Genomic DNA, 15,036 nt, shown 5'->3' on the forward strand with positions numbered 1-15,036 from the left:
AGGAGAAAAACCAGCTCAAATCATCTCTTCTTATGCAATTTAGATCAAGAATGAAGATTGGAGAAGTTGTCATGAGTAAATAGTTGCTTTCAACTTGGGATTGGATGTAATCTACTCTGATCAAATCTATTCTTAGTGATATATATATATATAATATTTTTTTTTCTGCTTGTTCTTGGTATTTTCATTTCATGCTTATTGCTGGATTCTATCTGATCAATGGAATCTTGATTTTGATCCTTAAATTTAACTGAAAGTATTTTTAAGGATTTGAAATAAACAAAAATATTTGATAACTTGTAATGTTAGGAATAAATTTCATGTTATTAGTTGCATCATAATTTTGTTCATAAAGCTGGATGATTTGTTAGATATCTGAGAAATTAGTGTTTGAGAAATTATCTTATGAATTTCATCTGCGAGGAATCAAGGTGAATGACTTTAAATTACAACATCAAGAATAAGTAGTTTTGAGTATTATATATTGTATTGTTCCAAAATAAAGATGATTGAGATAGAAACAATTCAATCCCAAGTATTTTTATTTATATTTGATAAGTTAGTTTCGTTACTTGTTGAGTCAAATCTTAAACTTTGAGTTATTTCTGGTGAAAGTGTTAATTTGGTTAGAACAAGTTCTCAAATTAATTTTCTATACTTAATGAGTTTTATATAAGAATATCTTAGTTAAATTGTTCCCTTTGGATTTGATATTCGTACTTTAAATAGTACTATATTACAGTTGATTCAGTATACTTGTCGAGGAAAGTCAACAAGTTTTTTGCGCCGTTGTCGGGGAACAATTTCTTTTAAGAATTTATGAAGTATAACTTATTGAGTATTGTGAATAGTTTGTTTTATTTGTGAATAAACAATTGTTTAGATCTTATTCTTATATCTTGTGCTAATCCTTGCTTGAGTTGTCTTAGATATATGCTATTATGAGGACAGAGCAAGAAGAGAAAAGAAAAGAAGAAGCAAGGACAAGAAAAAGGAGAATCTTCCAAGACTCTCAACTCACACAATTAAATAGAGTTACAAATGGTTGATAATAGACAAAATCCACCTAGAAGGACACTGGGAGACTATGCCATGCAACAAGAACCAAGGCATTTCTCTAGCATAGCCATACCTCCTGCCACAAAATCATTAGAAATGAAGCCAACTTTTCTTAGCTTAACCAGTACTCATCAATTCACTGGAATGGATCCCGAAAACCCTTGTACTCATTTTTCCACATTCTATGAGTTGGTTGGTACCATGGGCTTCAAGGAGAATGATATTGAATCTGTTTATCTGCATCTATTTCCTTTCTCACTGGCAAGCAAAGCAAAAGAATGGTTAAAGTCGCATCCAAACCAGAGTTTATGTAACTGGAATGATGTAGAAGAGAAATTCCTACATAGATTCTTCCCACTCTATCGATATATCAAGGCCAAGTCTGATATCTCCACATTCAGGCAATGGCTAGATGGACCGTTTTGTGAAGCTTGGGAACGTTTGAAAGTGATGTTAAGAAGGTGTCCTAATCATGGCTTTGAAGATATTGCTCAGTTGAATATATTCCACAATGGTTTGAGGCCTAATACTAAAATGGTCTTGGATGTTGCAGCAGAAGGTACAATGATGACTGTTGACGTAGAGCAAGCTACAAGAATAATTGATGCCTTGGCCTCAACAAAGTACCAAGCTCAACACGATAGACATACAATGCAAAAGAAAGGTGTGCTGGATCTTAGTACTTTTGATGGCATTGAGCTCTTCTCTTTTACGGTTTTTGTGGTGGTTTGCGGAAGCTTCAATGGGTTGTAGGTGGAACAAGGCTCTCCTAAGAGTTGTGGTAGCCTTGGAGGTGCATGAAGAGTAGGAGAGTGAGAGAGGTTCGGCCAACTCTCTTTGGTAGGTGAAAGGGTTGAAGATTAAAGACCTAAATCTAAAGAGATTTTAGGCAAGGGAGTAAGAATGACACATTTTGGCAGCATTTCATTACTCAAATTAATCTTATGAAAACATGAACCAAGCACCTCCTTATATAGGCTTGGAGGGATGGAATTTGAAGAGCCAAATACAACTGAAATGAGAGCCAAATGCAAAGTGTTGGTCACATGAAAAGTGGCGCCTATTTTTAGCCCATGTGAGGTAAGTTTCTAGAATGCTTCCATGTGCTCTCATGTGCTCATGCATCTAGTAGTTACACTCATCTATGGTCAAATTGGGCTGGTCCTAAGTTTAATTAGAAATGGATATTTCTAATTAAACTTAGGTTTAGCTTTCTAAGTACCACTTTGCATGTTTCAACACATTTACAAAAATATTTAAACTATGCTACTTTGACTAGAAAAGTAAGAAAAACTATGACACACTAGAGTCCATGACATGTAAAATGTGTCCTCTTGACCCCTCTTTGACTATGACTCTAGTGGTTGCCTCAATGTAGCATTTTGGTGGCCTCTTAAAGGGTTGGTGTTGGGGCCTCTTCCATCAACTTTAGATGCAATTTTAGCATAAAATAAAATTTTGACTCAGCAAATTGAGGCATTAACCAAGCAAATGTCAAAACGGCCTCAACAATTACATGCAGTAAAATTTTCCTCAATTCAGAATCAAGCTTTGAAGTGTGATATTTTTGGGGGAGATCATCTTAATGACCAATGCTCTTGTCAAAATCCATTAGAGAAGAGGTTCATTACATGAATAATCAAGGAAGGCAAGGTGGGTTTTCATCTAACTATCCAAATAACATGGCTCAAGGGTGGAGGAATAATCCAAATCAAGGTTTTGGGTCGAAGCAAGAGGCTAGATCATCCAAAGAGCAAGCTCCCTATTAGTAGCAACCACATTATCCTTCCATTCATGAGAGAAAATCAAAATTGGAGGATACTTTTGAAAAGTTCATGCAAGCCTCTCTATCCAATCAGAAAAATAAGGAATTTGGAGACACATGTGGGGCAATTAGCTAAACAGTTAGCTGATAATCAAGGAATTCAATTTTCAGCCAATTTACAAACCAATCCCAAGGAGCATTGCAAGTTTATCACTACCAGATGTGGGGAAGTTATAGGAAAAGGAATTGGGGATAATTTAGTTGTTGAGGAGGAGGTTTTAAAAGAGAAAAAGATTGAAAAAGAACATATTGAGTGTGAGAGAGGAGAAAGAAGGAGTAAGTAAGATGTTGTAGATATTTGAGAGAAAATATAAAAAAAAAGTGAAAAACAAGAGAGGAGTGTTCCTATAAAAGATGTACCTTATCCACATGCTCCTACAAAGAAAGACAAAGAAAGACAAATTGCAAGATTTATGGATATTCTCAAAAGATTTAAATTAACATTTTGTTTATTGAATCTTTAGAGCAGATGCCTACATATGCTAAATTCATGAAATAATTATTGACAAAGAAAAGAAAATTCAATGACTAGGAGATAGTTGAATTAGAAGTTGGATGCATTGTTATAATTAAAAAATCATTACCACAAAAATCTAGAGATCCTGGAAGTTTCACTTTGTTAGTTACCATAGGAAATCTCACTGTTGGAAAGACATTATTGGATTTTGGAGCTCGTATTAATTTGATAACTTTATCAATGGTAAAGAAAATTGGAGATGTAAAAGTGAGACCAACAAGAATAACTTTGCAGTTGGCTGATAGATGAATCTAATATCCACATGGAATAGTTGAAGATTTGTTGGTAAAGGTAGACAAATTTCTATTCCCAGTAGATTTCGTTGTTATGGATATTGAAGAAGATGCTGAAGTAGCTTTAATATTAGGAAAATCATTTATGAAAACTGCCAAAGTTATAATTGATGTAGACAAAGGACAATTGAAGGTTTGTGTTCAAGATGAAGAAGTAAGCTTTAATGTTTTTGAAGCAATGAAGTATCAAATGATCAGAAGAGTGTTTCAGAGTGGATGTGATTGATGATATTTGTTTTGAAACTCATAAGATATTCTTTATGATGCTACTCAAAAGCAAGATCTAATCAGAAAAGAAATTTCTCAACCTCAAAAGCTAGAATTGAAACAACTACAAGTCCATTTGAAATATGTATTTTTGGCAGAAAATGGGGAGAAACAAGTCATTCTCAGCAACTCTCTAAAAGCAGTAAAGAAGAGGAAGTAGTGAAAGTGTTAAAGGCAAATAAAGGAGCAATATGATGGACTCTATCTAATTTGAAAGGCATAAACCTTTCTTATTGTATGCACAAAATTCACATGGAACAAGACTTCAAACCTGTAGCTCAGTCTCAAAGACGCTTAAATCCTATAATGAAAGAGGTGGTAAAGAAAGAAGTTCATAAGCTATTAGGAGTAGCGATGATTTATCCCATTTCAGATAATGTCTGGGTCAGTCCTGTGCAAGTAGTTCCAAAGAAAGGTGGCACGACTGTAATTCATAATGATAAAAATGAGTTAATTCCAACAAGAACAGTCACAGGTTGGAGGATGTGTATTGATTATAGAAAACTCAATCAAGCCACACAAAAAAAAGATCACTTTCCATTACCCTTCATGGATCAAATACTAGAGAGATTGGCAAGTGAAGCTTATTACTGCTTTCTAGATGGTTATTCAGGTTATAATTAGATTGTAGTAAATCCAGAAGACCAAGAGAAGACTTCCTTCACTTGTCCTTTTGGTATTTTTGCATATAGAAAGATGTCATTTGGATTGTGTAATGCTCTAACAACTTTTCAAAGATGCATGTTTTCTATTTTTCCAGATCTGTTAGAAAAAGGGCATTGAAGTCTTCATGGATGATTTTTCTGTATATGGATCTACTTTTAATTCTTGTTCGGAGAATTTAGATACCATGCTGAAACGGTGTGTGGAGACCAATCTTGTCCTCAATTGGAAAAAATGTCACTTTATGGTGACAGAGTGTATTGTTTTGGGACACAAAATCTCTAGCAAAGGGATTGAGGTAGATAAAGCTAAAATTGAAATTACTGAAAAGCTACCTCTACCAGTCAACATCAAAGGAATCAAAAGTTTTATGGTCATGCTGGTTTTTACAGGAGATTCATCAAGGATTTTTCAAAGATTGCAAAACCTCTTTGCAAAAATGTTTAATTGCTTTTAAGAATTTGAAAGAAAAACTCATTTATGCACCCATAATCACTGCACCTAACTAGCTTTATCATTTTGAACTAATGTCTGATGCTAGTGATTATGCAGTAGGAGCAGTATTGGGGCAAGGAAAAGAGATTTTTTTTCATGTGATACACTATGAAGTAAAGTTTTAAATGATGCTCAAAGTAATTATACAACTATTGAAAAAGAATTACTTGCTATAGTGTATTTACTTGAAAAAATTAGATCTTACCTTATTGTTTCCAAAGTAATTGTTTTTACTGACCATGCTGCAATTAAGTACTTGTTGACAAAATTAAATTCCAAGCCAAGACTAATAAGATGGATTCTTTTGTTGCAGGAATTTAATTTAGAAGTAAAGGATAAAAAGGGCAGTGAAAACAATGTGGCGGATCATTTATCAAGACTTGCAAATGAGGAAGTAACTGCACTTGAATCAGAAATAATAGATGTGTTCCCTGATGAAAAACTCCTTGCAATTCAAGAAAGGTTATGGTTTGCAAATATGGTAAATTTTAAATCTGCAGGAGTAGTTCCTGAAGATTTTGGATGGCATCAAAAGAAAAAGTTCTTCAAAGATGTTAATCGTTGTGTATGGGATGATCCTTATCTATTCAAAGTTGGTGCAGATAATTTGATAAGGAGATGTGTTACAAGAGATGAAGATAAAAATATTTTATGGCATTGTCACAATTCACCATATGGAGGTCATTTCAATGGAGAAAGGACAACAACAAAAGTGTTACAATCTGGATTTTATTGCCCAACTTTGTTCAAAGATGCACATGAACATGATCAGAAGTGTGATAGTTGCCAAAGAACTGGAGCTATTACGAGAAGGAATGAAATGTCATTGCAAAACATTTAAGAGATTGAAGTATTAGATTGTTGGGGAATTGATTTTATAGGACCACTGCCATCATCATTCTCAAATGAATATATCTTACTAGCAGTCGAGTATGTCTCCAGATGGGTGGAAACAACTGCAACTCGGAAAGCTGATGCTAAAACTGTGATCAAATTTTTTAAGAGAAATATTTTTACCAGGTTTGGTACTCCTAAAGTTCTGATAAGTGATGGAGGTTCACATTTTTGTAATGCTCAACATCAAAAGTTTTAGAACACTATAAAGTAGCAACAACTTACCATCCTCAAACTAATGGTCAGGCAGAGGTTTCTAATAGGGAAATTAAGAAGATTTTGGAAAAAATAGTGTCCTCTTCCAAAAAGGATTGGTCTAACAGGCTGGATGAAGTTCTCTGGGCTTATAGAACAACATTTAAGACACCTACAACTTTGTCTCCATTCCAATTGATATATGGTAAGGCATATCATCTTCCGGTAGAATTAGAACACAAAGCATACTGGGCATTCAAGTTCTCAAACTTTGAACCTAAAGATGCAGGAGAGAAGAGAAAGGTACAACTTCATGAACTTGAAGAAATGAGATTCAATGCTTACCAATCTTCAAAAATTTATAAGGATCGAGTCAAATTTTATCATGATAGAAACATTTTGAAAAGAACTTTTGAACCAGGTCAATTAGTGTTGTTATTCAATTCCAGGTTGAGGTTTTTCCCTGCAAAACTCAAATCAAAGTGGCCTGGACCATTCCAAGTTAAGCAAGTAAAGCTATATGGAGTAGTGAAATTGGAAGATCTTACCTCAAAAAGAAGTTGGGTGGTCAATGGATAAAGATTGAAACATTATTTTAGTGGTGAAGTTGAAACACACACCACTATGATCAACTTGAATGACCCTTAATTGAATCAGGTGTCAATCTATATGACGTTAAACGAGCGCTTACTAGGAGGCAACCCCGTGTTTTATTTTGGAGTGTGTCTTTAGTTGTTCTTTTAATATAGTAGTATGTTTTTGTATTTGATGTCCTTAAAACCAGTTTGATATTTGATGTCCTTAAATTTGGGAATTGAGTAATGGTCATGTAGGATTGAAATGTTAGGTAAAATGAATTGATGAAGGAAAACTTAAAAAGGTTTGAAACTATTGACAAAATGAAAATTTTCAATAAAATTTCATTGCACGATAATTTTCGCTCAAGCTGGGTTTTTAGAGCCTAAGCGAGATATGCAAAAAAAATAAAGAAATTTTGTTATGCAATTCTCGCCTGAGCTAAAATGACCTCGCTTGACCTAGAAAAAATGTGTTGCTCTCAGCAAAATTTTTGCCTAAGCAAGCTGCTCTTAGCTTGAGCTAAAGTGATATTTTTTCTACTCTCAGCCTAAATCTAGCTTGAGCGAGACAGACCTAGCCTAGCTAGAAAATTTATGTTGCTGATGGTGGAGATGTGGGGTAAAATAAAAAACTCAAAACTTTACCATTCTAAAACTTCATTCAAACACAGTGCACACTCTTTCTCTCTAGTTTTTGAACTTTTCTTACAAAGCTTTCTTTCATTCAAGAGGTTCATCTAAACTTCCATGACCAAGGTAAATACTTCTATTACCATCTCCGTAGCCATTCTCGTTGCCATTTCCATTCAAGAAATTTTTCATTTTAAGGTTTCATTCCCAAATTGCTACAAACTTAAAGATCCAAGAAGGCCTCTACCATGGTTTTGCTCAAAGTCAAAATAATTCGTGGATGACACCCACTAAATTTAATGATTATCTATCTTGGCCTGAGGACATGCACAATTTTTCAGGGGAGGCGGGAGCATCTGGAGTTGGGACTAGAGTAAAAGATGCACCAGAAATGGGAGTTGGACCATCTGGAGCAGCAGCTGATGAACTTTCAAATCAATTCCAAAATGATAATTTTGGCACAAAGTTGGACAAATCATAAGAGGAGATTGATACTTCTCATGCACAATGAACTAAAACTGGTTTTATCATTTTGTTTAACTTTAATTTCAGTATTAATTTAGTTTAAGTATTTTAATTTAGTAAGTTGACTTTAGTAGTTTACTTTAACTTTTGTTGATGGCAAACTTAAGTTAGTAATATTAGTTGATGTTTGCATATGTTGTGAAATTTTGTACATAAATAGATGATGGAAACTTATTTTTTTGGAAATGAGTAGTTATAGTATTTTTTTTTTTTTGGAAAAAGAAATCAAAAGCTAGTTCTAAATTAGAATAACCAAATTGATTAATCAAGGACTTAATATGGAAAAAAAATTGTGGTTGAAACCATCACTCAAATTGAGGAAGGATAGTAATGTATAAAGGTTAAAGCAAAGTAAACAGTTGAAAGCAATGACTGAGAACAAATGAGGAATTAAAATTAGCCAACCAAGTGAGAGTGTGAAACCTTAAAACAATTTGAGAGACTTTCACTAGTGAAGAGTTAATTGAAGTAGCCTAATTTTCTAGTCAATTTGCATAACAAATGAGGAATTAAAATTAGCCACCCAAGTGAGAAAGTGAAACCTTAAAACAATTTGAGAGACTTTCACTAGTGAAGAGTTAATTGAAGTTGCCTAATTTTCTAGTCAATTTGCATCACAAAATCAACATGGAGATGATTGAGGCATGTTTAATAGAGTTGGATGTGAGAAAACTCAGGGCCAAACAGCTAACCTTTGCAGTATATAATGAAATGTGTAGAAAAATAACTTTTTTTTCAACTGAAATTTGTTTTATTACACCCTAGATTATGATATATATATATATATATATATATATATTGTCCTACCTTGTGGTATGCTAACAAAAGGAGAGCATATGTGCAATTCAAATTTCTATAATTAGAAGAATTAGGTTTGGATCTTGGGAATGACAAAAAAATAATCCACATTCTCATTCTCTTTTCTAAAAAAAAAGAAGAAAAAATAAATAAATAATCAAAATAAAAAAGAAAAGGGGATTACAAGAATAAAAAGAGAAGTAGTATGGATGAATCTTATGGAAGGGATAATGGATAACGCAATTAGAAATTGAATTGCAAATATGCTAATCTTTTGTTAAGTGTGCATTTTGTTATCCTAGAAAAACCAAATTTTCTTTGAAACCCAACCTCATTACAACCTGAAAAAGACCTCAAGATCTATGTTTGTAAAAGTGTTTGTAATCAACTATAAATGAACGACAACCTTAAATTAGCTTGGAAATCAGTGAAAAAAGAGGGAAAACACTCACTAGTGAGGAATTAAGAGAGAAATTCCTTAGTTTGATTCTCAGTAAAGAGTAACAATTGTTTACCTTGAAAATTGAATATATTCTTATTCTGTCTTGGTTTGAATTGATTGGAAACACCATAATATTTTTCTTTTATCCCGTGCTCTGTTCATAAGTTGTTATGACATTGAACTATAGATTTGATTTCTAAGGACTTTTGGGGAGGAATTAACTCTTATTTTTTGGGATTCAATTACTTTGCTTGAGGACAAGCAAGATTCTAGGTTGGGGGAAATTGATAAGTGCCAATGTGTAGTATTTATAATTGAGAAAATTGAACACTTTGGAACTTAATTGTTTCTTAATGTCAAAAAATTACCCTAATATGAGAATAATTGAATCTGATCATATAATTTGAACCAGGAAACAAATGAAGAAATTTAATCCCAATTTTTGTGTAAATTTTATATGAAAGTGAATGAAGCATTAAAAAGAAAGAAAACAAAGACTTATAGATTGGATCACAAGAAGAAGTAAAGAAGAGAAATTTAAAGGAAGCATCTCGCTCAAGCTAGAAGATTTAACTCAACCTAAAATTATCCAGATTAAGTTAATGATGCATTACTAAACTAACTAAGGCTAGAATCGTTCGCCCAAGCTAAAACAACACCCAATGATCTAGCCTAAGCTAGGTTAACTCGCTTGAGCTAGATTTCATTAAATATATTTTGGTACAAAGTTATTTAGGGAAGTTAGTGTTGTTCTTAGGAGAAGAACCAACTCAGATAAGCTCTTCTTATGCAATTCAGGTCAGGAACGAAGATTGAAGAAGCTCTCATGAGTAACTAATTGCTTTCAACTTGGGATTGAATGTAATCTACTCTGATCAAATGTATTCTTGGTGATATATATATATATATATATATATATATATATATATATAATATTCTCTTTTCTACTTGTTCTTGGTATTTTCGTTTCATGCTTATTGCTGGATTCCATCTGATCAATGGAATCTTGATTTTGATCCTTAAATTTAATTGAAAAGTATTTTTAAGGATCTGAAATAGACGGAAATATTTGATAACTTGTAATGCTAGGAATAAATTTAATATTATTAATTGCATCACAATTCTTCTATTCATAAAGTTGGATGATTTGTTAGATATCTGAGGAATCAATGTTTGAGAAATTATCTTATGAATTTCATCTGTGAAGAATCAAGGTGAATGACTTTAAATTACAGCATAAAGAATAAGTAGTTTTGAGTATTATATATTGTATTATTCTAAAATACAGATGACTAAGATAGAAGCAATTCAATCCCAAGTATTTTTATCTATATTTGATAAGTTAGTTTCGTTACTTGTTCAATCAAATTTTAAAATTTGAGTTATTTCTAGTGAAAGTGTTAATTTCGTTATGCACAAGTTCTCAAATTTATTTTCTATACTTAATGATTTTTATATCAGGATATCTTAATTAAATTGTTCCCTGTCAGTTCGACATTCGTACTTTAAATAGTACTATATTACAGTTGATTCGGTATACTTGTCGAGAAAAGTCAACAGTGACCATAGGATGAGAGTTGACACAGTGATAACAGTGGTTAAAGGCACCATAGGAGTAGTAGCAACTTCATAAGCTTTTACACGATTATCAAAATATGAATTCAGAACAGTAATAGAATGAATGAGATCAGAGGGAGTGTGGGTGATGTTACTATTAACCATATAACTAATAGAATTCTCAACAAAAGGAAAAATTGTTTCGTTGAAGATAACATGTCTTGAAACAATGGGTTTTCCTTGTAAAATGAGACAAATATATTTTGCATGTTGAACATTGTAAGCTAGAAAGAAACAACATGCAGACCAAAAAACAAACTATTGTTTGTTTTATGGGCGTAAATTCGAATCACAAGCACAACCAAAGACTTTGAACTTCTTATAATCAGGATCACATTTAAACATAATATGATAAGGTTTATCTCCATTTAAAACATTAGTTGGAAGAATATTTATGATATGACAAAGACAATTAAGGCTTCTGCCCAAAAGCTAGGAGGAAGAGAGGCATTGGCAAGCAAGGTTAAGCCCATATCTACAATATGGCGATGTTTCCTTTCGACCGAGCCATTTTGCTCATGTGTATTAGGGAAAGTATGATGATAAACAATCCTATGTTGGTGAAGGAAAGAGGTTAATAAGAGATATTCTTTCGCATTATCAGTTTGGAGAGCACAAATGGTGTGCCCAGATTGCTTTTCAACAAGAGTTTTAAAAGTTTTGAAAACATGTACGTAATCAGAGATTTATGATGCATGATATATATATATAAGTTTCCTTCACTAGAGAAGGACCCCAAACATAAGTGTATATAAGTTGTAAATGTTCAGAATAAACATTCAGGGAATTATAAAAAGGTAACTAATGACACTTTCCATGCATACAAGCAGAGCAGAACTGAACCTTGTTATTAACATGTATCTTGCCACAAGAAAGAATGCGTTGAAGAACTTGAAAACTGCAGTGGCCAAAACATTGATGTCACATGTTTATAGTAACAATATTAGTAGTAAAAGAGAAAGTATTGGCAGAGTCGTTAGTATAAGTTTGTAGAGCAGGGAAATAATACAAGCCATCTTTAAGTATGCCTTGTAGAAGAACTCGTTTGGTATCTTGAGGGACAACGTAGCATGTGTTAGAATTAAACTGAAAGAAGACAATTATCCCTGCAAAACTTGGAAACACTGAGAAGATTTTTAGTAATCTTTGGAAATGAAGATAATTTAAAATCAAACTTTTATCTGTATAATTAGAACGAATGTGCCCAAAGCCTATATGAGAAATAGACAAACCTTCACCATTTCCCATTTTGAATGTGTATGTGCCTTCTTATGAGCGTTTGTCATTATAGAGAGATGTATTTTTGGTAATGTGGTGGGTGGCACCACTGTCGGGATACCACAAAGGATCGTCGACAGTAGAGGGAACACTCAGAAGAGAAGCGTCACTATAATTGTTGTCATGCAAGGTCATTTAAGAAAGGTTAGCAGTAACTGGACTATAAGAGGTTTGACCATACCTATGTCAGCAAAACTTAGCGGAGTGGCCCGACTTCTTGTAGATTTGACAATTGGGACTAGAGGAGTTCCAAGATTTAGTGTGAGGTGGTTGATAAGAATTGGTGCGAATTTCTTTGTAAGACGAACACGAGTAACCACGATCCCCAAGCAAGTTGGTGGTTCTTGATTTGGGCTTTTCCGTTTGTGCATGCGAGGGATAAATGCTCATCCATTCTTTCTTCTTACCCTAACAAAAGGGATTCAATCTCATTGATCATATACAGGTTTGTCCTGAACATTATGGAAGCAACAAAGGGATCAAAATCTTCCAAGATACCATCCAATGTTGCTAGAATTTGATCTTCGACTAACACAAGAGCACCATGACAACAAGTGCATCTACCATTATTGTGATTTCTAAAATGCAGGAACTAATGGTATGATCATTCTTGGTTGTCTTGAGACACAACTTGTATTTCTTGATTTGAGCACAAATGTTTGGCAAAAAAGTATGTGTGAAGGGTATCTCAGATTTGAGAGGTGCATTGAAGACTCACAATCTTGGTCAAGAATGGTGTGGTCATAGAGGCTAACAACCAAACAATGATTAAGCTATTTTTTTGGCTTATAAAGTGATGGAGATCAAGATCAAGACCAAATGGAGGCCAATATTCAAGGACAAGAAGAGGTAGAGGCTTAAGTGTTAGACGCTCAAGGAGTTTGTAGCCCACCTCAAAGGCTTACAAGTCAATTCAAGGCATTAGGAAATAATGGAAGGTTGTTTTCTCTTTTTTATAGTTTCTTGTGTAATAAAAAGTGCTTAGAGGGAAACATGAGACACCTCTTTTGTAAAAGCATTTTTAGACTTTAGTTTAGGAGCTTGGGGGTGTGAGCTTAGTAGTAAGCGTGAGCTTAGGTGTGAGTTTAGAAGAAAGCGTGAACTTAGGAGTGAGCTTAGTAGGGGGTGTGTTGTAGGAGTACGTAGCTTCTAGAATAAACATGTACTTGGCCGGCCCTTGCTCCTATAAAAGGAGAGCTTGGGTCCTTCACAATTCAGAATTGAAATTGGTAATAGAGAAACTCTACTCAATTTGAGAGAGAATTGTGAGAACTTTGTCTTCTCCTTCACCTTGTCTTATCTTGAGTGCATTTGGTTCTCTCAAGTGGCGGCACTAGCTCACTTATCTTGGAGCCTTCACCATCCAAGTGGCGTGATCACCAAACCAAGTCCTTCATCTCCATAAGTTCTTCTTTCTTTCATCTCCATGTTCATTTGAAGCTAAAACATGTCTTAGTTTACTTTTCTAGCATTTTCATTCGGTATTTTAGCTTGTTTCTAAATATGCTTCGGTGCATCTTCTCCTTGGCTGTTTCTATTTGATTCTTCTTCATTTCTTTTTGTTTTGTTTGGTTCAATTTCAGTATTGTAGCTTTCTTTTCGGTCCTTTTGCTTTTATACACAATTTAATCGGTTCAATTGGCAATAGATGGATCTTCCACATGAGTTTGGTGTTTGGTGCAAGTTTTGGTGAGTTCTTGAAACATAGAACATTGATCCAATTCTATTAAAAGTGCCTAAGCTATCTCCAACTCAAGTTGATTCCATAGAATGTCAAAGAATCATCTCTACTTGGCTAGTGGAATCATATCATGTTTTGCTAAGAATGGGCATTCCATCGACAACGGAAAGAAGACAAGGAGGGATCTGAGAATAATTAAGAAATTTAGAGAGCATAAGACCCTTTATAATCTCAAGAACTTGTTGTTTCCACAACAAAAATGATCTTCTAAAAGCTTGAAGGTTATGGGTGTGTGATGTGAGTTGATTTAGCAAATGAACACATTGAGTTTTTGGTTTTTCTTGTATTACAGTTTTGATTACAGAATATGGTGAACACTCAGTGTGGATTTCCATTAGACACGAACTTAACCAAGTGATTAAGTAAGTGCGAAAGTTCTCTTCAAAGAGCAAAAATGAAAGACACGCATAAAGAACAATGGAAAATGGAATTGCACATTAAAATTGAGAGAGAATTGACAGAATTGGAAAAGAATTAAAGAGATAAGAGAGAGGGAAACTTATGCGGTTGTAGCATCCATGGAGATGGAGTGATGGAAGGAATCACGCCACTTGGGGGAGGAAAGCTCCAAGATGAGTGAGGAAGTGAGTCGCCACTTGCAGTATTCTCTACCAAGATAAGACTTTGAGGAAATAGTCACTCAGAAAATCACTCCAACAAAGTTTCTTTACTCAAAATCTAGTGTGAATTACATGAAGCAAGACCACCTATTTATAGCATGAGGTGCCATGAGCTTAGTATGTGGAGGGAAATTCAAAATTTAAAATTAAACATGTTTAGGCTCCTAATTCCATGCCCCTAAAAGTGGATCTAGGAGGGTCATACTTTTCACATTTAAGCATGTGCTTAATGTGGAAAGTGTGACCACATGTGCTCCTCTAGCCAGGATTTCTAGAAGCCTACGCTAGATTATTTTTCTTAGGACAACGTGAGCTCGATTTATTACATTTAATCATGTCTTATAGAAAGACTAAAAGAAAGAACAATTGATATTCAGGTCCATGTTGAAATGTTCTTCTCCTGAGGAATAATGGGATATTCCTGACCAAGCTTTGATTCATGTATCATGTTCGTGGTCATCCTCATAAAAGGTTGGTTTGTCTCAGTAGGTCCTCTATCAATCAGGGTTTAATTAGTGTGGTAAAATGTTGCAAAGATGTGGAAGAAGATGACAGCAGCCGAGACGTGCTCGGAGGAGCGCTCTGTGGATGCGTTGGAA

At 34.1% G+C, this 15,036-nt stretch overlaps 1 pseudogene; it reads right to left on the reverse strand.

Moving 5' to 3' along the window:
- Nucleotides 1-1,432: 1,432 nt before the first annotated feature.
- On the reverse strand, nt 1,433-1,538 carry LOC137830778 (small nucleolar RNA R71; annotated as a pseudogene).
- Nucleotides 1,539-15,036: the final 13,498 nt, after the last annotated feature.

This window comes from Phaseolus vulgaris, chromosome 7 (assembly GCF_000499845.2).
Source record: "Phaseolus vulgaris cultivar G19833 chromosome 7, P. vulgaris v2.0, whole genome shotgun sequence".
NCBI lineage: Eukaryota > Viridiplantae > Streptophyta > Magnoliopsida > Fabales > Fabaceae > Phaseolus > Phaseolus vulgaris.